Source organism: Rattus norvegicus, chromosome 16, assembly GCF_021556685.1.
Source record: "Rattus norvegicus strain SHRSP/BbbUtx chromosome 16, alternate assembly SHRSP_T2T, whole genome shotgun sequence".
In the NCBI taxonomy this organism is placed as follows: domain Eukaryota; kingdom Metazoa; phylum Chordata; class Mammalia; order Rodentia; family Muridae; genus Rattus; species Rattus norvegicus.
Window position 1 is genome coordinate 38121609 of NC_141549.1, and position 25040 is coordinate 38146648.

At 37.7% G+C, this 25040-nt stretch overlaps 2 protein-coding genes, 1 non-coding gene and 1 pseudogene across 3 annotated transcripts in view; all 4 read left to right on the plus strand.

Moving 5' to 3' along the window:
* The window catches only part of Erich1 (glutamate-rich 1), a gene marked incomplete at its 5' end in the record, with an annotated part of 52793804 nt that overhangs the window by 7251049 nt on the left and 45517715 nt on the right, over window positions 1-25040 (plus strand).
* Window positions 1-25040, plus strand: part of Galntl6 (polypeptide N-acetylgalactosaminyltransferase-like 6) — a 1235193-nt gene that overhangs the window by 615044 nt on the left and 595109 nt on the right. The gene's annotated exons all lie outside the window — the stretch shown is intronic.
* LOC120097629 (U6atac minor spliceosomal RNA) lies at window positions 13624-13744 on the plus strand. The gene has a single exon (XR_015640573.1). It is a non-coding gene; the product is annotated as a U6atac minor spliceosomal RNA (small nuclear RNA).
* On the plus strand, window positions 14830-15358 carry Rps27a-ps14 (ribosomal protein S27a, pseudogene 14; annotated as a pseudogene).

Here is a 25040-nt window from a genome sequence, read left to right on the forward strand (position 1 = left end):
CTTGGCAGGGAATAGAGAGGCAAAGATTAAAACAGACACAGAAGGAACACCCATTCAGAGTCTGCCCCACATGTGGCCCATACATATACAGCCATCCAATTAGACAAGATGGATGAAGCAAAGAAGTGCAGGCTGACAGGAGCCGGATGTAGATCTCTCCTGAGAGACACAGCCAGAATACAGCAAATACAGAGGTGAATGCCAGCAGAAAACCACTGAACTGAGAATAGGACCCCCGTTGAAGGAATCAGAGAAAGAACTGGAAGAGCTCGAAGGGGCTCGTGACCCCTTATGAACAACAATGCCAAGCAACCAGAGCTTCCAGGGACTAAGCCACTACCTAAAGACTATACATGGACTGACCCTGGACTCTGACCTCATAGGTAGCAATGAATATTCTAGTAAGATCACCAGTGGAAGGGGAAGCCCTTGGGCATGCTAAGACTGAACCCCCAGTGAACGTGATTGTTGGGGGGAGGGTGGCAATGGGGGGAGGATGGGGAGGGGAACACCCATAAAGAAGGGAAGGGGTAGGCATTCGGGGGATGTGTGCCCGGAAACCGGGAAAGGGAATAACACTCGAAATGTAAATAAGAAATACTCAAGTTAATTTAAAAAATCCTATATTTTGAACCTATGTGTAATCAACATAGCCTGATGCAAAAAAAAATGGCCCATGTTCTCCCTCAATAACACACTGCAGTCATCTTATATCTCTATGGCTGCTCTGGCAAGTCATCACACCATAGAACTTCCAGGTCTCTGTGATCTGGCTGGAATGACAAAACTTTAATTCCTCTAGCTGGAATACAGACATGCCCTTAGTACATACTTTAATACTAAACAATGACCTCTAAGTAGAGGGTGGTTCATTGAAGGCAGTCAGTTGAGTTCAGGGGAGGCAGTTGAGTTTGGTTGAATTCAGTTCAGAGGCAGTTTTACTAAGACAGTTCTAAAGAGGCAGGTTACAGGTGAAGACAGAACAAGCTAGGTAATGAGAAGGAGCCAGAAGATGAGACCAAACTGCCAGACTGAGTTTGAGGCCAAAAAGATTAGTTCATTCAGAAGCACAAAGAAGCCAGTTGGAATCAGTCGTCTTGGAGAGGAGTTTAGGCAAGAACAGTTGAGTTGACCCAGCCAGCCAGAATTCAGAGAGAGCTAGAGAAGGTCATCTTAAGTTCAGCAGGAAGCTTCCAAGATGATGATTCCATCTGGCAAAGAAAAGTTAGTTTTACAATAGCTAAAGAATAAATATCTGTTGAGATCAGTCACTTCATTTGGAGTGCGTAGTTATGCCACAAACATATCATTGTGGTATCAGACAAATGATACAATGTCTAAAATAACAATTGACTGTTTTCTCAAGTCTCTTACATTTATATGGAAGAAGTAAATTTTGACAGGAAAAGAATCTTACATCCACATTCAAATGTGCACAAGAGAATCATTTACAATTCACAACGATATTCTGTACAATATTACATCTTAATTTAGGGTAGTTTTATAATAGCATACAATTAAATTCAAGAGTTACTAAATAGTGATAGGTAGCACTTTCCATAAGATGTATCATTAAACAGTGAAAATTCTTGTAATTGTTACTCAATTTGTTTTTATGTATGTTGATTATAAGGTCCAAAATTTAGTTGTCTTTTGCTAATTTAAAGTCAATTGAGGTGATACAGTCTTTTAATCCAACAGATGAGAGGCAGAGGCAGGTGAATTTCTGTGAGTTTGAGGCTAGTAATGTCTACATAGTGAGTTCTATAACACGCTGTACTATCTAGTTTTGTGTGTCAAATTGTCACAAGCTGGAGTTATCAAAGAAAAGGAACCTCAGTTGTGGAAATGCCTTTATGATACCTAACGTAAGGCATTTTCTCAACTAGTGGACAAGGTGGGAGGACCCAGTCCATTGTGGGTCATGCTGTCCCTGGACTGGTGGTCTTTGATTCTATAAGAAAGCAAGCTGAGCAAGCCAGGGGAAGCAAGCCAGTAAGAAACATCCCTCCATGGCCTCTGCATCAGCTCCTGCCTCCTGACCTGCTTGAGTTCCAGTCCTGACTTCCTTTGGTGATGAACAGCAATGTGGAAGTGTAAGCTGGATAAACCCTTTCCTCCCCAACCTGCTTCTTGGTCATGATGTTTGTACAGGAATAGAAACCCTGACTAAGAAACACACTATACAGAAAAACCTGTCTCCATAAAGGAGAGAGACAGAATTTATTGTGACTATTGTACAGAAAGACAAAAGTACTGTTATGTTGGCATATATATAATATATACTTATATTATATATTTATACTACATTATAGTATTGGTATTTGGCAAATTTGGAAATATTCTATGAGAATTGATTTTTTCAAAAAAATAATGAAAATGTATCTGTATCTTCTTTAACAAAAAAACAGACTTTGAAATAATGAAGATCTAGGAATATTCTTATCCTCTTCCAGGCTACAAAATTTATGACAAAAATAATTACCTCATAGGTGGAGCATGAGGCATATGCATAGTGGTTAGCATGCTGTAGATATTCCAATTTGTCAAGGATGACTTACTGAATGGTTAAAAGTATTTCTTTTAAAATTGTCTATCTTGTGTTTTATTTTTGCCTTTTTCTATCATGTAGAGCTTCCACAAATCTGTTAAAAAACTCATTCTTATTTTGAGGGTTTTTTTTTATATCAACAAAGAAGAGATCATAAAGTGACTAAAATTGAACTCAGTTATGAAGAATCTGTATGTTTTAACAGGAATCATTGTAGCTCATACAGTAAGGAATCTCAAGTGGGTTTTATGTATGACTTCTTCGCACATATAAGTCTTTACACTGTTATCGTGGGGGGGACCCTTATTGAGGATAGATACCTGTTTACCTCAGACTAAGACATCTGTGTTTTTGCTCAGGGCTTGCTTGTTTATATTTGGTTATTTTAATAGGTACCAATGAATAGCCTAGTAAGAGCACCAGTGGAAGGGGAAGCCTTGGGCCTGACAAGACTGAATCCCCAGTGAACGCGATTGTTGGGGGGAGGGCAGTGATGGGGGGAGGATGGGGAGGGGAACAGCCATATAGAAGGGGAGAGGGAGGGGTCGGAGGGATGTTGGTCTGGAAACCGGGAAAGGGAATAACAATCAAAATGTAAATAAGAAATACCCAAGTTAATAAAGATGGAGAAAAAAAAGAATAGTCATAATAACCTGTAAAAAAAAAATCCTTTTGGTGCAATAGGCCCCTAGTCCTTATCATAATGGGTCCCAAGTTAGAGGAATCATTCTGACTTTAAAATTCAGCACAAGAGTTCCAATACCTGTTGAAGCAGAACCAAAGATTTAATTCATCAAAGAGTTGGTTCACAGACCCAGCATCCAGGAAAGCCCTAAACGTTCTGACCTAGCATGTTGCCATCTGTAGTTTTGGTTCTTACTAACTGTTCTTGTCAACCCGGATAGCATTTTGTATATAAAATATAAAACAATTGTGAGGGCAGGACTGCATGGGCAAGTTCCCCATGAAGCTTCTTCTGCACTACCATAATGACTCTCTTTCAGCTTTAAAAGCCCATATACATACAGCCACCAAACCCAGACAATATTGTTGATGCCAAGAAGTGCTTGCTGACAGGAGCATTATCTATCTGTCTCCTGAGAGCCTCTGCCAGAGCATGACTAATACAGAGGTGGGTGCTAGCAGCCAACCGTTGAACTGAGAACAGGGTCCCCATTGGAAGAATTAGAGAAAGGAGGGAAGGAACCAAAGGGGTTTCCAACCCCAAATAAACAACAATAGCAACCAACCAGAGCTTCCAGGAACTAAACAACCATCCAAAGAGTACACATGGATAAACCCATGGCTCCAGCTGCATATGTAGCAGAGGACGGCCTTGTTGGGCATCAAAGGGAAGAGAAGCCCTTGGTCCTGTCAAGGCTGGATGCCACCAGTGTAGAGAAATGTCAGAGCAGGGAGGTGGGAAGGGTCGGTGGTTGGGTGTGGGAAAGGGGATAAAGTATGAAATGTAAATAAAAATATCCAATTTAAAACAATGGTATCCATGTGTGTTCTCTGGTTATATTCTAACTTATATTCTAACATTGGCTTTTTCTTTTTGTGCTATTTCTAACTATATAAAATTCAGAAATATCTTTTTAAAACATTAATGGTATGGTTTTATTTTCTTTCACACATTTGTAAAAACAGTAGTTTCTATATTCTAAACATCTATTCTTTTATGTGTAAAACAAGAAGCGATTTTCGGTGAAACATGTACTTGAGATATTATTGACTTTGTTGTAGTTTATGTATGAAAGACTCTATTTGACCACTGCAAGCTGTTCAAAATGACCCTTTTTGAAACAACATAAAAATGGTTAAAACTTGTGATTTTCTTTTTTAGTTTCAACTTCCTGAACTCACAGTGAAATTCTTTAAAATACAAATAATATAAATCTAACAATGAAGACCGCTTTAGCCTCTGATGACAATGAAGCTCATCTTCCATCTAGGACCTTAAATAAAGAATGGTCTATGGGGCAGAACCAAGACCCATCCTGTGTGTCCCTTTAAGGAATATATTAAATTGGCCTTTCTTTGTAACCACCTCACAGTACTATGTATCATACACACAAGTACCAAAAGGTTGTAGATATATCAGGATGTTAAAAAAAATAACATGATTTTTAAATAAATTTTATGTGAGTATAACTATATGCACAGAGAATGATCTGCTGTAAAGAGAATTTAGAAGAGACTGATCCAGCTTTATATTCATGTCCAGTGAGCCTCACTGCTGTGGTCATACAGTTAAATATACCCTCATGGTATATATTTCAGCACATTGTTTCAGTCTGGTAAGGCTACAGCATCCGTAGGAAGTGATTCCTGGCTAAAAGAAGTAGGCCTCTGGGACCAGGCCTAGAGATTTCACAGCTCAGCCCACTTCCAATCACGTTACATACTTTGATATTTTATTTTAATCAGAACATAACATTTAGACACACATATGGGATAAACTGATCTTTTTAAAAAAAACATATTTACTTTTTTTACTTTTATTTGTTAGTGTTGGGAGAAACACATGACACCGAGTGGATGTGGACCTTAGAGAACAATTTATATAATCAGTTCTTTCTCCCTTCATGTAGGAACTAGGCAGTGGATGCATTTTGCTAAGCTTGCGCAACAAGCACTTCGCGACTAAGCTACACTGTTGGCTCCCTTTGGGTTTATTTATAGATTGTGTGATTATTCAGACTAATTATCACACATAACTCACTCTCTTTGTTTTTGGAACAGTAAAAAAGCATTTCTCTCAGCTCTTTTGAAGTTCACAATAAATATTGTTTACTAGAACCCCTTTGCTGTGCTAAAGGACACTGGAATGTATTTCTCTTGTTCATGGAATTTTTGCAACTAATAGCCAATCACTTTCCTCCTTTCTTTATATCTTTTGTGGTTAGTCTTGCCAGCTCAACACAACTTAGAAACACCTGGGTCCTGTCTATTAGTTTTATCCACATTGGATTGGTCTATTGAGAAATCTGTGCCTTAGTTAAAGGAGTTGATATGGAGACACAGCCAAATGGTCAGCATTATTCTTTAGGCATGGAGTCGGGAAGTGTCTAAGATAGGGAAGCCTACTGAAACTTAAGGAAGCAAGTAATATTGTCAGCAATTCATTTCTCTTCATACTCGACAGTTGATATGACATCATCACCTATTTTAAGTTCCTTCATGGCTTCTTTACAGTAATGAAGTGTAACCTGGAATTGTAAGGTAAATAAACCCTTCCTTCCTAGACTTGCTTTATGTATAGATATTTCATTATAGCACCAGAAGTGAAACTAGGACACATACCTTGTTCAAGAGAAGGAATGAAGTGATGTCCATTTGGTTGGATTATAATTAATCTCTATGAAATAATGTGCACAAATAGATAGAAAAAGCCTTTTGACTGGAGTACCATTGTGCTCAGGCAGTAATGGTACTGTGGATATTCTCTGCCTCCCAATCTTATCAAATAGTACAGAGGTGGTGTTTGTTTTTATATTTTTAAATAAATTTAGGGTTATTATTTTGTGCCACATAGTAAGAACACTGAGAATGGTTGAATTTTATAACTGTAATTATTATGAGTATTTTATGCATTATGAGATTTTTTTTCACTCATGACGTTAGGTTTTGCCATACAGCTTGCTGTGATGGTTCTCTGTTTCCTATACATCAGTTTTTCTTTGTTACAATAGTCTGTAAATGGCCAAACTGCAGTGTGGTAATATATGTGAATTTGTTTTCCTCACATAACTGCGACTATTAGAGGAACTTGGTAGCAAAGGTTAGCGATTATAGCAAATAAATTCAAATTATAAAACGACTCAAGTATAATAGAAGTTTAGTTCCCAGTCACATAACAATGATTTTCAGGTTCGTATGCAGCATGTGGAGGGCAGGGGCCAAAGACTAGATGGTAAAGACCTGAGAATATTAAGGTTTCCAGAGTTGACCTAACATCCATTTTCCTCTTGCAGAGGAGAATTAAATTAGAAAGGTGACACTATTAAAGGTTTGTTGTCCATGAGCATAAATGACAAACATTTTAGCTCCTATTGCCTCTACTAGAACTCAGGTTCATCAAATGTACAGTTTCAAAGTATCTCTCATAATGGGTTTGAAATATCTGTACCTTACCAGGGTTAGTACCATGGTATACCACACAAAGGGGAAGAGTTAGATGCTTCATTACTGGTACATGTGCACAATACATACATACATACATATATACATACATACATACACCAACATATTTAAGTATATATATACATACATACATACATACCAACATATATATTTATTTACATACATACCAACATAGAATCTATGGTATAAACTGTACTCTGCTATACTGGTAGACTGGAGCATAATCACAATCAGAAATACATGGGAAGATATATAGATATAGATATAGATATAGATGGAAAATAAAATCACATATATTACTACACTGCAGAACACATATGTACATTGCATATATGTATATACTGAAAATACAAAATATATATGTATATGTGTGTCTGTAATCCGTAGAGTTCTCTGATAATATTTTTAGCTTGATTGAAAGAAATTATACTGAATAAGTTATTAACTTCTCTCCAAATATGAACTGCACAGTGGGAAAATTAGGGACATAGAAAAATAATTGCAGAAACCCGTCAAGGCACTCCAGATTTAGCATATAATTGGAGGGAAGAAATAATGAGGCTTTATGTATAATAGAATATATCTACTCAAGATATAGCTAAATCACAACCTAGAATATTATGTATTGATCTCACACACAGATGTAGAATATAAATGAGAAATACCTTTTGTGACTAATTAGAATTTTAGTGTATAGAACTTACATTATAACCAGTTAACTAAGGATCCTCTATTGGAAAAAACTATAGTCTATTCTGTGTTAACAAGTAGAAATTACTATGGTTATAATGATAACTACATCTGTTATTTTATGTATATGCTTGGGGAATGTCTAAACATATTCTGAAAAATGAAAAAAGTGTAGCAAAAATGATTATAAAATGTCTTTAAGAAGATCCATGCTTATCACCCTGTCCAAAGCTTAAGTCGAAGTGGATCAAGGACCTCCACATCAAACCAGATACACTCAAACTAATAGAAGAAAAACTAGGGAAGCATCTGGAACACATGGGCACTGGAAAAAATTTCCTGAACAAAACACCAATGGCTTATGCTCTAAGATCAAGAATCGACAAATGGGATCTCATAAAACTGCAAAGCTTCTGTAAGGCAAAGGACACTGTGGTTAGGACAAAATGGCAACAAACAGATTGGGAAAAGATCTTTACCAATCCTACAACAGATAGAGGCCTTATATCCAAAATATACAAAGAACTCAAGAAGTTAGACCACAGGGAGACAAATAACCCTATTAAAAAATGGGGTTCAGAGCTAAACAAAGAATTCACAGCTGAGGAATGCCGAATGGCTGAGAAACACCTAAAGAAATGTTCAACATCTTTAGTCATAAGGGAAATGCAAATCAAAACAACCCTGAGATTTCACCTCATACTAGTGAGAATGGCTAAGATCAAAAACTCAGGTGATAGCAGATGCTGGAGAGGATGTGGAGAAAGAGGAACACTCCTCCATTGTTGGTGGGGTTGCAGACTGATACAACCATTCTGGAAATCAGTCTGGAGGTTCCTCAGAAAATTGGACATTGAACTGCCTGAGGATCCAGCTATACCTCTCTTGGGCATATACCCAAAAGATGCCTCAACATATAAAAAAGACACGTGCTCCACTATGTTCATCGCAGCCTTATTTATAATAGCCAGAAGCTGGAAAGAACCCAGATGCCCTTCAACAGAGGAAGGGATACAGAAAATGTGGTACATCTACACAATGGAATATTACTCAGCTATCAAAAACAATGCCTTTATGAAATTTGTAGGCAAATGGTCGGAACTGGAAAATATCATCCTGAGTGAGCTAACCCAATCACAGAAAGACACACATGGTATGCACTCATTGATAAGTGGCTATTAGCCCAAATGCTTGAATTACCCTAGATGCCTAGAACAAATGAAACTCAAGACGGATGATCAAAATGTGAATGCTTCACTCCTTCTTTAAAAGGGGAACAAGAATACCCTTGGCAGGGAATAGAGAGGCAAAGATTAAAACAGAGACTGAAGGAACACCCATTCAGTGCCTGCCCCACATGTGGCCCATGCATATACAGCCATCCAATTAGACAAGATGGATGAAGCAAAGAAGTGCAGGCTGACAGGAGCCGGATGTAGATCTCTCCCGAGAGACACAGCCAGAATACAGCAAACACAGAGGCGTATGCCAGCAGCAAACCACTGAATTGAGAATAGGACCCCCGTTGAAGCAATCAGAGAAAGAACTGGAGGAGCTTGAAGGGGCTCGAGACCCCATATGTACAACAATGCCAAGCAACCAGAGCTTCCAGGGACTAAGCCACTTCCTAAAGACTATACATGGACTGACCCTGGACTCTGACCTCATAGGTAGCAATGCATATCCTAGTAAGAGCACCAGTGGAAGGGGAAGCCCTGGGTCCTGCTAAGACTGAACCCCCAGTGAACTAGACTGTTGGGGGGAAGGCAGCAATGGGGGGAGGGTGGGGAGGGGAACACCCGTAAGGAAGGGGAGGGGGGAGGGTGGGGAGGGGAACACCCGTAAGGAAGGGGAGGGGGGAGTGGGATATTTGCCCGGAAACCAGGGAAGGGAATAACACTCAAAATGTATATAAGAATTACTCAAGTTAATAAAAAAAAACATTTGAACCAAAAAAAAAAAAGAAGATACAAACTTGAAAACAAAGTAGTATAATTTTCTTGTTACATGGACTTTTCAACTTTCTGTATACCTTGCTTTTATTTTAAATGAATTTAGGAGAACCTATCATATTTATCTATCCTTTATTGAGGTAACAAACTGCCTCAGGGAGAGAACCTCATCTTATTTGGCTTCTACTTTAGAAGCTTGAGAATGTACCCAGCCTGAAAAATGCCCTTATGACAGCCTGTCTTGGCTACATCACCATATGGCAGATGGTAGGGACTCTAGAGGGCCAGGTGGGTTTTAGAGTAATTCTAATATGTACATCTACACACAAGTGTATCTTTATATGGTGATATGCTTTTCAATAATTAAAATTAAAAATAGCCATTTCATGGTAAACCAAAAATAATTATTCAACCTAACATCAAAATGCAGAAAGCAACTGCATAATTAAGTCAATTAATTGATTAAGCAGTCAGAATCTTCAAATTGAAATTCTAGTAAAAGCTTCCTTTACAGAACAGTTAACATCAATAAGGGCCAGGTTTGCCTTTTCAGTTAATGTTTTACATTAATTATATCATTATTTTAAAGAATTTTATAAATTAATTTTGTATTTCCATCATTTCTACCACACCCTCTCCTTCCTCCAACTCCTTTTCTACCCCAACTGCTCCACTCCATTTCAAGTTCATGATTTCTTCTTTAATTATAATTTGTGTGTTTGTGAATATATCTATATCTAGATATACTATTCTCGTGATATATATGTGTGTATCCCCCTTCCTCTATCCTTCCTTCACCTCTGAGCAGGTGCTGCCCCAAGCCCCAATTATACACCACCTGACACTTCAAGTTTCTGCTTCTCTGCAAGGAACTAAGGAGGAACCCACTAATATCTACCACTGAGAAAGATTTGTGTGGATTTAGTCACAACTTATTTTAAAAGTTCCCCTAACCACCAAATAAAACACTAAACCCAGTTGGAATAGCGTTATATGTCTAATGTTTCCAATGACTAATTAATTTACTGTGATACAATTCAATCATAAATGTCTGATATTCTGTAAAGGAAGATTTACTAGAATTTGAAGATTCTGACAATTTAATCAAGTAATTGACTTACTTATGCAGTTGCTTTCTGTATTTTGATGTTATTGATTTAAACAATTGTTTGGTTTATCATGAAATGTCTATTTTAGTACCTAACTATGGAAAAGTGTGTCACTGTATAAATAAATACATATGTGTAGATATGCATACCTATACATGTTAGTTAGGACTACCCTAAATTTTCAAATGACTCATAATATTCATTAGTTCATATTTAGAAATTGAATACCATAGTTCTAAAAATGATTCACTATCTTAATTTTAACAATTGTAAAATCTAAAAGATTTTAAAAGGCTAATTGCAATGTGGTGAATGTAGCAAGAGTAAATTAGAACAAGGACTCCTCGTGAACCTGTTGCTATTTTTAAAGTTCAGTCTCACTTTAAGAAATGGCAATTGTCATCATCATATTTACATATCTACATACATGTACATTTGCAGTTGAGAGAATCTTCATGCAAGCACTCTTCTGAATTATGTATGTGTGGTGCAATACGAATCAGAACTTCCTTGTGTCATGAGACCTGGGTTATCATTTGACAGGATTCTTTTCTGGTTGTATTAAGAGGTCATAGATTTACTATTATGCTAATCGTAGTATGATCTTTTAAAATGAAGTTGATTTTATTAGTGCAAAACAGCACAAATAAGCCAGGTATCCATGGCTATATCACACCTGTAATGTAATTTTTGAGTCAGGAAAAAATATGAAATGTTGAGTTCACTCAATATTGAAGGTGGAAGATGATAAAACATCACACTTCTTTTTTTTTATTAACTTGAGTATTTCTTATATACATTTTGAGTGTTATTCCCTTTCCCGGTTTCTGGGCAAACATCCCCCTACCCCGTCCCCTTCCTTATGGGTGTTCCCCTCCCCATCCTCCCCCCCTTGCCGCCTTCCCCCCAACAGTCTAGTTCACTGGGGGTTCAGTCTTAGCAGGACCCAGGGCTTCCCCTTCCACTGGTGCTCTTACTAGGATATTCATTGCTACCTATGGGGTCAGAGTCCAGGGTCAGTCCATGTATAGTCTTTAGGTAGTGGCTTAGTCCCTGGAAGCTCTGGTTGCTTGGCATTGTTGTACTTTTGGGGTCTCGAGCCCCTTCAAGCTCTTCCAGTTCTTTCTCTGATTCCTTCAATAGGGGACCTATTCTCAGTTCAGTGGTTTGCTGCTGGCATACGCCTCTGTGTTTGCTGTATTCTGGCTGTGTCTCTCGGGAGAGATCTACATCCGGCTCCTGTCAGCCTGCACTTCTTTGCTTCATCCATCTTGTCTAATTGGATGGCTGTATATGCATGGGCCACATGTGGGGCAGGCTCTGAATGGGTGTTCCTTCAGTCTCTGTTTTAATCTTTGCCTCTCTATTCCCTGCCAAGGGTATTCTTGTTCCCCTTTTAAAGAAGGAGTGAAGCATTCACATTTTGATCATCCGTCTTGAGTTTCATTTGTTCTAGGCATCTAGGGTAATTCAAGCATTTGGGCTAATAGCCACTTATCAATGAGTGCATACCATGTGTGTCTTTCTGTGATTGGGTTAGCTCACTCAGGATGATATTTTCCAGTTCTGACCATTTGCCTACGAATTTCATAAAGGCATTGTTTTTGATAGCTGAGTAATATTCCATTGTGTAGATGTACCACATTTTCTGTATCCCTTCCTCTGTTGAAGGGCATCTGGGTTCTTTCCAGCTTCTGGCTATTATAAATAAGGCTGCGATGAACATAGTGGAGCACGTGTCTTTTTTATATGTTGAGGCATCTTTTGGGTATATGCCCAAGAGAGGTATAGCTGGATCCTCAGGCAGTTCAATGTCCAATTTTCTGAGGAACCTCCAGACTGATTTCCAGAATGGTTGTATCAGTCTGCAACCCCACCAACAATGGAGGAGTGTTCCTCTTTCTCCACATCCTCTCCAGCATCTGCTGTCACCTGAGTTTTTGATCTTAGCCATTCTCACTGGTATGAGGTGAAATCTCAGGGTTGTTTTGATTTGCATTTCCCTTATGACTAAAGATGTTGAACATTTCTTTAGGTGTTTCTCGGCCATTCGGCATTCCTCAGCTGTGAATTCTTTGTTTAGCTCTGAACCCCATTTTTAATAGGGTTATTTGTCTCCCTGTGGTCTAACTTCTTGAGTTCTTTGTATATTTTGGATATAAGGCCTCTATCTGTTGTAGAATTGGTAAAGATCTTTTCCCAATCTGTTGGTTGCCGTTTTGTCCTAACCACAGTGTCCTTTGCCTTACAGAAGCTTTGCAGTTTTATGAGATCCCATTTGTCGATTCTTGATCTTAGAGCATAAGCCATTGGTGTTTTGTTCAGGAAATTTTTTCCAGTGCCCATGTGTTCCAGATGCTTCCCTAGTTTTTCTTCTATTAGTTTGAGTGTGTCTGGTTTGATGTGGAGGTCCTTGATCCACTTGGACTTAAGCTTTGTACAGGGTGATAAGGATGGATCGATCTGCATTCTTCTACATGTTGCCCTCCTGTTGAACCAGCACCATTTGCTGAAAATGCTATCTTTTTTCCATTGGATGGTTTTGGCTCCTTTGTCAAAAATCAAGTGCCCATAGGTGTGTGGGTTCATTTCTGGGTCTTCAATTCTGTTCCATTGGTCTATCTGTCTGTCTCTGTACCAATACCATGCAGTTTTTATCACTATTGCTCTGTAATACTGCTTGAGTTCAGGGATAGTGATTCCCCCTGAAGTCCTTTTATTGTTGAGGATAGTTTTAGCTATCCTCGGTTTTTTGTTATTCCAGATGAATTTGCAAATTGTTCTGTCTGACTCTTTGAAGAACATAACACTTCTTGCATGCAGTGTCTTATAGCTGTATTCAAAGAAATGAGCTTGCAAAGTGATTCCATGAATGGAGTTCAGTCACAGGTACAAAAAAAGAACTGCAATACACTATGAAGATATGATTAGGATGTTCCATCAGTTGAGTATAATATTTATTGCGGTAGCACCATCAGATATGTATGTATGTAATTTTAAAAGGAATGTGAAAAGTAAAGTATGTTACAGTATGTAAATCTTACTGCAACCATTATTTTAGATAGATGAAGTCTATCAAGAAATAAGTTGGACAGGAACTTATCATGACTTTAAAATATTTTGAGCAACATAGGAGAAATTTAGAAATATATCATTTTCAAAGAACATACTTTGTGTGTTGTATGAAAGGAGAGAAGGTTTGCACTCCCCTTGACAAGGACGGAAGAGGCCCTTGGGCCTAACCACACATCCGGTTGAGGCACTGCCACCTACTGCGCAGCATCTCACCACTGTTTGGGATAGTTGGGGGGATGTTGGCCTGGAAACCGGGAAAGGGAATAACAATCAAAATGTAAATAAGAAATACCCAAGTTAATAAAGATGAAAACAAAAGAACATACTTTGTTGGTAATCTTTCATTTAGAGTAATGTGTTAATCTAAGTGATCAAGACATGGAATTATATCCCTTAACTTACAAGTGGGCTCCTTCCAAATACGGATGGGGATACTGCCAGACATTGAAAACACTGCGTCGTCGTTTATTGTAATAGGTCTCAGGTGTATGTCTGCCTCTCCAGGAGCCTACCACATAAACTCTTAGATTCTACTCACTTCAGATGCATTTTCCTACTCTAAAATCGTATAGTACCTAGTTCTTTTTTGCACAATGTTCTTGTTTAGTTAGCATGTGGCTGCCAATGTCCTTCATCAAAAAATGAAACAGGAAGCAAAAAGTAAATTTCCCAAAAAGCAGATGGAGAAAGAAAACGTGTGTACTTCATTAAAATATAAAAGAGTAAGGATGCTGTGGAAAATGCAGATGGAGGTTTCCATGTCCTGGTGTCATAGATGAGGTTATAAAGCACTCATGAATGGATGTTTTGGTAAAGTTAAAACTAAAAGACTCAGTTAAAACTAAGACTTCAACACTTCAGTTAAAACTAAAAGACTCAATGAGATCTTCATAGTTCCAACATATTATATAATGAAGAAATTGACTTTCTCTCACTGCTAAAATTAGTTTCTTAAAGAAACATATTTTCCTGAGAATATGACAAAGGAACACAAGGAACAATAATCATTGCTTTAAGTGAATTATTTTATGTGAAATATACTAAAAGTTTTCAACATAGACAGAAATACACACAAAAGACACAAAATTAATATGCCGGTACACTCTTCCTTAAAGAAAGCTACATAGGACAAATATCTGCATGGTAATGAAACAGACGCTTACTTTCTCTACACTGCCTTTCTCCTTCAACTATTTCTGTAGCATCGAGGGAGGAAGAAAAATAGAGCATGAAGTTGCGTGGGTGGGAAAGTAATGTAGATCTGGGATGAATTGAGGGGGAATGAACGTATTCGAAAGTAAGTATATTCGTTTCCAATCCGCCATCGTGGGTGGAGCCGACGCCACGATGCAGAGTTTTGTGAAGAGCCTTAGAGGGAAGACCATCATGCTCGAGGTTGAACCTTCGGACACTATAGAAAACGTAAAGGCCAAGATCCAGGATAAGAAAAGAATTCCCCCTGGTCAGCAGAGGTTGATCTTTGCTGATAAGCAGCTAGAAGATGGCCGTACTTTGACTACAACATTCAAGAGGAGTCCACGCTCCATCTCATGCTGAGACTTCGTGGTGGCGCTAAGAAAAGGAAGTCTTACACCAACCCCAAGAAGGTTAAGTTGGCTGTGCTGAAACACTATAAGGTGGATGAAAATGGCAAAATCAGCCGACTTCATCAGGAATGTCCTTCTGATGAATATGGTGCTGGAGTTGTCATGGGTAGCCACTTTGACGGACATTACTGTGGGAAGTGTTGTCTGACTTACTGCTTCAACAAACCAGAAGACAAGTAGTCGTGTATGAGTTAATAAAAAGAAGGAACTGAAAAAAAAGTTAAGTATATTAAATTCTCAAAGAATTATTAAAATATTATTTTAAAGGAAATATACATATATTATTCTCTATTTATAATCTAGAAAACTTGCTCTACTTCATAACTTTATTTATACATATTAAGAAAGATACTCGTGGTACTTCATTTGCAACAAGGTTTTCCTTGAGACCACCAGTCAAATCAACATAAAGAGCAGTTATGACTCATGTTACATTTACTTATATTTCTTATCATGACATCATTCATTTGTCCTCTGCTTCCCATAGTTGAATATCATGCTTTTAAGTTTGCTTAAAGTAATTGAAACATGATGCTCAAAATTAAATGAAAACTATACAGTGAGATGTGAGACGTGATGCAGAGTGGGTTAGTACTTTGTTTGCTTTAGGTAGGAGTTAGCAGTCAATACTTGGGGTAACACACACAGACTAGGGATAATTTTTCTCTCCTTAATTATACATGTGCGTGTGCATGTGTGTTCTTTTTCAGAGTTTCAGTTTGTTGTCCTTCTGGTGGAGTAAAGGTCATTGCCAAAGGCAAGCAGGTAAATGGCAGAAGGAGTTGTATGCCTCATTCCCCTTATTCCTCCCTTTGTTAAAAGGACCAGCTAAGCAAGCATCTTTGCCCAAGAGCACCTCCTACACAGCTCTCCTCCACACTCATGAATGTCCTCAATTGTTACATGCAATGCACTCTCATACTAATCTACTAATGTGGTCTTCTGTAGCATAGAAGTCGTTTATTTCTTTTCTATTTTATGTGTGATTCATCGACTCTCCCTGTGATATCTATAAATAGTCTATTGACTTCAATATCTTAACATGCAATCATGTTAATGTCATTTAATCATCATGCTGTCACCTTCTTGACCCCTGCCCTTCAGCTGATAATCTCTCCACTCCAGGGGAACATGGCCTCTATATCACCTCTTCACTAGTGTGGCTATGCCCTAACGCTGGCCTTGTCTCTTCCTACAACGCACATAAATATGTATCTCCCATGTTCTAGATTATGACATATAGAAGTCTGATTCCAAATATTCCCAGTACAATAAATATTAGAATTACTTGCTATTAATTTTCCTTATGGTCGCTCCATGAGACCCCCCCCATTCGAATCTGTATCTGTTGAAATTACTCAATTCAACATACACAGTTATGTTCCCATATGTCTGTAACCACTATGGCCTTCCCTCAGTTACAATTATAGGCCTTTGAAAAAAATCTCATATTTCTTAAACTCAATTTGGTACAACTAAAATTCGCTAAAGAAAACTTCCAGTTCATTGACAGGTCTTATTTTAATCCCGATGACTAACCTCAGCAGAAACACTAGTGTTGGCTAATATCACACTATCGCAATCCCAGTCTCCATTCTCACTGTTATACCTAGCTGTCTCTGCTTGAACTTCCGTATTTTCTAATATTTACTCAGGATATAAATGAGCACCTTACTTCACTGTGAAAGAGGATCAGAAGAGAATCCCCAGTGCTCTTCTAAGCACCTCTTCACAGCATCTGTGTTCATATTCTCTGCCTTCTTTTCTCTGACAATGAAAAATACTCATAACCCTAATGAAGGTTAAACCCTTCCATTTAGAACTAAATGGCGTTGTGCTGTTGTATCTGCAAGTTTTTTCTCTTCTCACCATACTGTAAATAATACCATTCCATTTAGATTATTCTTGTCACTACTATTATGCTTCTATTGTTTTAAATTGTCAGTGTTTTCAAAGACCTTTCTTTCATTGCACTGAGCTGTATCTTCCTGAGGTACACAGGAAACTTCTCACTTGTCTTCTAAGAGGCTCAGCCACAGCATGATAAACACAAAGGTGAATGCTAGCAGCAAACCATTGAACTTAGAATGGGGTCCCCATTGGGGGAGTTAGAGAAAGGATTGAAGGGGCCGAGGTGGCTTGCAACCCCATAAGAACAACAATACCAACCAACCAGAGTTCCCAGGGATTAAACCACTACCCAAAGAGTACACTTGGACAGACCCATGGCTCCAGCTGCATATGTAGCAGAGGATGGACTTGTTGGGCACCAATAGGAGGAGAAGCCCTTGGTCCTGCCAAGCCTCGACTCCCCCAGTGTAGGGGAATGTCAGGGCAGGGTTGGAGGCAGGGAGGGGAGGTGGTTGGGGAGGGAGAACACCCTCATAGAAGAAGAGGGGAGAGGGACGGGGTGGCTTATGGATGGGAAACCTGGAAACGGAATAACACTTGAAATGTAAATAAAAATTATCCAATAAAAAAAAAGAAGAGAAAACGTCTCACTGTTTATCCTTTCAGCTTTTTTCAGGTTGCTTTAAGAATTTTGGCTCATCATCATGCAAAGACTCTTTGCAAGGTCACTAATTACATTACGGAGTATCTACTTTTCATGCGCCCTTCTGAATTGTTGGCATGGGTAGGAGATTGCTATTTTAGTTGGCTTTGTATTCAAGTTGTGTTTTCATTGACCTTTTAGTAGTGTCTTAATCTTCTTTCTGGGTCTTCTTCTCCCCAAGCCTGCCTATGGCATTCTTCAACGATCAAGTTAATAAACTATCTTCCTTATGTTTTCTTCTAGCCATAGTCATTGTCTTGACATATTTATACATTCTCTTTTACCAAATTACCAAACGCAACCCAGATCACTCAATTTTCAAAATTTTTTGAAGAATGTAGACATGCAGTTAGTTAATGTTAGTTTAATGTTAATATTGAGTTACTTCATCCAAATTGCAGAATCACTTCACCAAACCAAATAGAACATTATTTCAAAACAGGGTTACCTATATCCCTCACCCACATTTATGCACAGGATTTCCTGAAACAACATTCTGGGCGAACTGATTTTTATGTTATAATTGATGAACCTATACTGACATATCATCACTCAAAGTCTTTAGTTTGAGTTCAGTCTTGGTCATGAATGTTCTATGGGTTCATATATGTAGCTTTCATTGCAAAGTTGTAGAGAGTAATTTCACTATGCTAACAAAAAGTAAGTTCTATGTGCTAACCTCAAAATCCCTGACAATTGGGCCCTCTAAATTTCTAAGTCTTCACAACACAAAATCTTTTTTGTTCTGCATGCAGAGTCTCCCCTTTTCTAGAATATCATATATTTGTAATCACATAGTATGGCAATGTTTTTAAATTGACCACTTTACCTAGTGATGCGCATGTGAGTTTTCTAGGTTTTCTGGCTTTGTTGCTCATTTATTTACAGTGCTGAATAATATTCTATGATTGAGGTGAATCACCATTCATCTATTTACTTACTAGGCCCTCACTAGGTGCATTATGTATATTTCTATGTTTGATCAAGAATAAGTAAGGCTTCATTGAACTTTCTGTAGACAGAAGTGTTTCCTCAACCAATTAAATAGTTTAGCCCAAATTTGGCTTTGTATGAAATAGATAAAAGATTTGTCTTCCAAGCCTGACCACCTTTGTACATGCCCCCCTCAATAGAAATTCTTGTCGCTCCATATTTTCACAAAGTGTGTAGTCTAATGACCCGGGTTTTGGTAATTCTAGTAAGTATGCGTTTCATTGACATTTTAATTTGAATTTCCCAATGAAACATATAATCTTCATGCCCACAAATCTTCCCAAGGTTAGATCTTCTGAAAGATTAAGCTGAGGTCTTCACTTACTCATGTCGGTTTCTATTACTACTCTAATTTAATGACCAATATGATGACTAATTCAGTGTCCAACCTGGATGGATTGATAATATGTACATGAAACTATCTCAAAGAAAAAATCAAAAGAATACTATTTCTTTTCTTGTTTCCTGGACTCTTATAACAAAACTAAGCCTCAACCATAAATGTTATGCTAATTTTCTTTCGGATAAATTGATTTTAAAGTACATGTTTTTATATTTTGTTAAATCTATAAGTGTATTTCATAGGGGGTTTTGAGCAATATTTGACAATTGTAATTTCAAAAGCTTTCCCAAGATTCTTTTTTCATGCTTTGTAATTTCTTTGGTTAAGAAAAATATTTTTATTCCAATTTATGATATTGGGACCCATAATTATTTTTGTTTTACCAGATATCTTATTATGCTAGTATCATTATATCAATCAGCCATTGTTCCTCACTTATTAGAAACAGTGCTTTTGCAATATTACAAAATGACACATTAGTTTCTAAACTTTAATATCTTTCATGAATCACTATATTACACAGTTTCTTAATTTCAAAGTATCTTTTAATAGAATAATTGGTACTCTAGTATCATTGTATAAAAAATTGCTGTGGGTGTTTTGAAAGCAGTTTCTTTGAATCAGCATAGTCTGTTCTTTTTATAATGTAACACATGTGTTAGTAAAGAGAGTTTCTCTTTAATATTCCAAAGGTAAAAAACTTAAGGTTATGTCCATTCCCCAGACACATGGAGAAAGAACTGTTTCCCTTTGTTGCTTGTGTGTGACTACCTTCATATTCATAAATTGTACAGTTTCTTATAAAACATGAAAGTATAAAGATGGCTTTAACCTGAATCTGTTAGCCTGTTTTCAAATGCTCTATTTCTCATTTTATGGTTAGTTAGTCATGAGTAAGTCTTTAATATACTTAACCATCAGTTTTATGCCTTATGAGGTGAGAGTAAGTTTATTTATAACATTTGCTGTGAAGAATAAATCCAACAATAAATGTTAGTAACTACATTAAGTATAATACATATTAAATAAATGTAGCAACCACAGGGTGCATTAGCTACCATAGTTGTGACATAATAGTTTCCACATGTCAAGTAGAATTAATAGACAAGAACACAATAAAAATATTCTTCCAGGTTTTCTTTTTTAATTTTCATGTTCACATAAATAAAACAAGAGGATATTACATGGTTAATCTTCAGTATTTCCTAAGTTGTATCTGTAAATCCAAGTCAATATTCAGAGTTTTGTGGTCATCCACAAAATCACACACAGAGAATGACTCAGCTCTGCTCAGACCAGGTTTCCACTACGTTTCCTCAACTCCAGTTCTATGAACACATTTCCTCATGGCTTTGCTGTAGATTTTCTTGTCTAACATTATCCAAGTCCTGGAGTGCTCTGGGATAATGGTATAGGGAGACTATGCAATGCTTAACAAAAATAATATTTGTCGCCTACGTTTTGCTCAGACATGTAATAGTGCTATTGGCCCTGAGATCAATGTCAATCACTTAAAAAAGGATATACATCTCAAAAGAGAAATAAGAAATTTGATGGTCTATACATGTAGCTGCAGACATAATTGCTAAATTAATAATTATATTGCACGGAAAAGCAATAGAAAGGATAAAATCATACCAAATTTATAGCTAGGGAATGAGACCAATATAAAGGGAACAAAGATATTGAAAGCATTAGTAAGTTGAAATACCCCTAACACATTATGATGACATTGCACAATGTACAGAGAAGAATGGTCCATTCTCTGCTAATTATTGTAAGATATACTTCAGGAAACTAGTAATTTATATTTAATGGACATTTGAACAATGCAATTTTGGGCAGGAACATACAGAAACAAGGTTTTTCAATTTTTTAAAAGAATAGTGGCTCATATTCATTTACTCCCTTACTCATTTGTTCTGTTTTATAGCATTATAGAATACAAATGGAAATAACAAGAATTATCAGTGCTTACAATTTATGAACAATGTACAGTAAGTGTTTAGACTGCACATAGGATTCTTTGTTCTACCGTTTAGCAATTTAGCAGGCGAGGACGGTGTAGAATTGAATCCCGCATCCCATCATCTTGTATCACCTCTGGTCCTGTCACTTCGCTAGATGCCTTCCCTGCTTCACCGGAAGGCCAGAGACAGAATGTCTGATCGTCCACTCATCACGGGTCCAGTTCAAGACGTTCAGCGGTAGAGTGAGTATTTGGAATGGAATTTCAAAAGGATTTGCTCTCTGGCACCAAGAAGGAGGAAACTGTTTAAACTAACAGGAAAGAATTTTAAATTTTAGCAACAGGAACAAAAACACTAACAAGTTGGTGATTGTGTTTCTCGGATTTATTTTTCTGTACATGTGTACATGGTAGACATGCGTGTATGATATGCTTATCTACATTGATGTATGCAGATGCATATGCATACATGTGTGCAGGAGCCTGATATGGATGTAATTTGTTCTTTATTGTCATTTTCCACCTTGTTTGTAACAAGTTCCCTTCAATGAACCCAGAGCTCAGCAGTCTGACTAGAATGCTGACACAGCAGCGTTTGGAGTCTACCTGTCTTTACTTTCCCAGAACTGGTAGTATGTTTGCACTTAACTTTCTCCTTACCTACGAGTAATGGAGAGCCAAACTAAGGTCATCATGCTTATACGGAAAGAACTTTCTGACTGAGCATCTCCCCGGATACTTTGACAATCTGTGTGCACTGAAAATTCAGTAGCTGACTTTCAAAAGAGAATAATGATCAAATGCTGTTTTACAATATTTAATATAACTCAGGAGAGTATTAATGTTTTCAGTCCCTTGTATATGAAAAGGCCTTATTGAAGTAATGAGGTATGAAGGGACAAGTTTACTATGAAAACTTTATACTATCTCAGCTGCTTACGTGATAGTATTTTACAGTTGTTTTCTATCTTTACATGTGGAAAAGAGAATCTAGCAAGTAACTTAAAAGGTTTATCTTTCAACACATGGATATAAAAATCTTCAATTACAATGATTTTATGAGGATAATTATTCTTTTCTCCCAATGAAAGGTGAAATATATAGATTCTGGTGGTGAAAGGTTGATAAGAATCTTAGATTTTGCCCATTAAATGATAAGGAACTTATAGTTTTAGGCAGTTATGTCGTCTGATAAGAAATAAGAAAAAATATATATATATATGGAAATTAGTTTTTAAAATGACACAAAACAAGATTGTTTCAATGGTTGAGCTAATAGCTATACAGATACAAGTGAGTTAGCAGAAATGAGGAGAAAGCTTTAAGAACAATATTACATAGATTGATATTTTTAAAACTAGTACATTGTGTCTGCATGCCTTTGTGTAGTTTCTGAAATGCTAGATGATTGCTCGTTCAGGTTTGTGACTTTTCCCTTTAATCTTTTATTCCTTAAATGATCTAGTAGTCTACCTTCTACTAAGAAATCAAAATGAAGAAAACACCATTTGTCAGTCCAAATGTTGACATCAGTCTAAAATGGGCTCTATTTATTCTGCTCCTTTAAAATTCCCTGTCCAGGCAGTAATTACCTGAGGTAAGGCCATGCCTGTGAACCTGATACATTACCCAGAAGTCCGAAGAACTGCAAATGACTTTGTAAATTGGTTGATTTGAACCTGGGAGCTTTGTGTTGAAGCCGAAAAACCTGTTTTACAGCACGTGATTTGAAATGTTGTAAGCCACATGTTCTGAGAGACAACTGCTTTTCATGCCCTAAGGTTTGCTCCTTCTGGGAAGTAAAACTGAAAATGGCACCTATGGAGACAATACTCCTTTAAAAGTTGTTATTTCGTGATATGCATTCCATATTCTTAAAAATAAAACATTATGGAAAATATTGTTGAAACAGTACAAGTAGCTGTGCATTCCTGTAATCCTAGCACCCAAGAGACAGCACCAGGTGAATTCAAGGACAGACCCAACAGCAAGTTGAAGGTGTCATGGGCTACAGGATACACATCATAACCAAAAGGTATAAAAGTCTGAGAATGGAGAACATAATATGACCCGATCCAACAGGTCACTCTTCATTGACATGGTTCTAGCAGGGAACAGCCAGGGGATGAGAATTTGAGAAAGGTAGGAAATCTGGGATTAGGAGATGTTACACAAACTATGTTTTATGTCAAGCAAGTTTATTAAGAATTAGAACATCTTCTACAGTTTTTGTAAAAGGAAAGATATAGCAGTATCAGCAAAAAGCCTACCATATAAGAAGACGGAGTCAGCAAGAAGCCAATCAAGCAACGCTGTGCAAAAGGAATACAGGATATGTCAAATGCACCACAGATCAAGCACACTGGGACCTTGGAACCGATAACCAGAGCTGATGGCCTTTCTGCTCAGATATGAAGGTGTCCTGAGCCTCAGAAGTCCAGGAAACACACAGGTCTGAGAAGCCTCATCAGCAGAGGCATTGCAGCTCCCAGGGGAGGAAACCACAGCTGAGCTGAGGAGTGCAGGAGCCTCAGCCTTGCTCCTTCTTGTTGAAGGAATAATTTAAATAAATTTCAGCAGGAGTGGGTTCACAACCTACCTAAATGGTTTATGTTCTAAAATGAAAGATACACACACAACCTTTATATTTTAATGTGTTAACGAGCACAATAGCTGGATCACTGCCTATCTGCATATGATTAATCTTGAGTTATTATTTACTAATTCTATGTTCTCTCTTGGCTGCTCTGGACTCAGTTAGGAAGCCCTATGGGCTGTAGTCTCCCAGCTCCTTCACATGGTGGCTATGCCTCTCTGTCTTGCACTCTCTGAGGTATGATATCTTCCCTCTCCTCTACTCTTCCAAAAGAAAGGACAGACCTCCCTTCTCCTTCCTCTTCTCTGGGTACCAAACCTGGAATTTCGAATCTGGCCTCTATCTGTACTATCCAGCTGTTGGCTGTTGGCATCTTTTATTTACCAATCAGGACCAACTAGGGGAAGGTTCCCAGAAGCTGTGTGCAAATGTTCTTGTGCAAAAAGTTTCTTGGGAAACAATTAGCATTAGAATATAAGCAGCTACACCTTTTGTTTGCTTTTTTCCATTCTTTTCTTCATTGCTCTTGTCTTCTTCCATAGACAGTTATATCAGGCAGCAAAGCTCATAAAAAAGATTTATTGGAGAGTCCAGGGTGTGGAGGGAAGCATCCAGGAGTAGGTGCCAGTGCTCCCAAGGGAGTCGACAGCAGCAGGGAGTTATAAATAGGGTTCTTGGGAGTGGAGATTTCTAAGGTAGAGATTTCCAGGATGAGGATTTGTGGGATTTCAAGTCCTGAGCATGGTGGAGCTCAGGGATAGGTGAGTTTTCCTGTTCAGGGATTGGTGGGTTTTCTTGTTCAGGAATTGGTGTTTCTGTAAGAAGTTAAGGTATTGGTGGTTTTCCCACTTAGGGATTACCAGGTTTTGTTCAGATGTTTTACCTAAAATTAGAATGACCTGGGAAGGTTCCTGTTGAGGGGCTGAAGATGACCTTGGTGACAGTTATGACTCTTAGAGAGGTACCTTTTGACAACAGAGGTAAACTAATATATTAAAAAATGAGCTATGTATAGACAGACAAATGGACAAAGAAATAGACTGACACAGACACAGTCACAGGAACATGCACACACACAGCATAACTTTCCTTTGAAATAAGAAAGTAAGATTGTTAGAAATAATACATTTGGATAGATGAGATTAAAAATCTGCCTTCTTTTGTTTTCTTCTGGGCTTCTGCCTGAAAAGAATGATCGTGAAGGAAACACTTCTGTTTCCAGACATGCTTGTGGGTGAGTGGTTTCTTTACTATTGATGATGCCTGAGCTTTCTTTCCCTCTTCATTTACAAAGGTATAATTTTCACCTTCACCAAGAAGTAAATGTATCAGGCTCCATTTGCGTTCTCCAGTTAGTTATAAATTATTTGAAGACATAGGTAATTTTCTCCCCTCCTTCTTTATTGTGCATGCAGAAGATGATGAATAATTTTGTCACTAAAGGTGTAAAAACAT